Raw genomic sequence first — 495 nt, 5'->3', positions numbered from 1 at the left:
ATTCGCGGGGGCCAGGAGCCGCGATCGCTCGTGTCGATGCTTAACGCGCGAGGAGAGCCCATCAAAATTCACAGCGTCTGCAGCCCCGGCTTGGCCACTGTACGCCAGCACCGCTGTCAGCGCTCAGCCAAAAGAGGCGACTACAAACCTACGGTGCGTTCGGATGAAGATTTGACTGACGAACAGGTCTGAGCGTACCCCCAGCCAGATACGCTGAGGAAAACTTACTGACTATACCTGAGAACGCACCTGCAGGTTTTCTCTGCAGGTCAGGTACAGGCGGCGCGCGAGCCCCTCACAGTGCTCCTCGGCCAGGCTGAGGCAGCAGCATCACTTCACCCCAGGCTCCCACCTGCCTACACAGAGCAGGACGCTCGCACTGCCACCCTACGGACGCACGCACACACACAAACACAAACGCCTCCGCCTACAGTGGCTGAGCGTCACCGCGCATGCGCAGGGAGAGAGCGCATGCGCGCTGCAGCCGTGCCGCCG

The sequence above is a fragment of the Meleagris gallopavo genome, chromosome 5 (assembly GCF_000146605.3).
Source record: "Meleagris gallopavo isolate NT-WF06-2002-E0010 breed Aviagen turkey brand Nicholas breeding stock chromosome 5, Turkey_5.1, whole genome shotgun sequence".
Classification (NCBI taxonomy): domain Eukaryota; kingdom Metazoa; phylum Chordata; class Aves; order Galliformes; family Phasianidae; genus Meleagris; species Meleagris gallopavo.
This window is presented reverse-complemented; position numbering follows the sequence as displayed.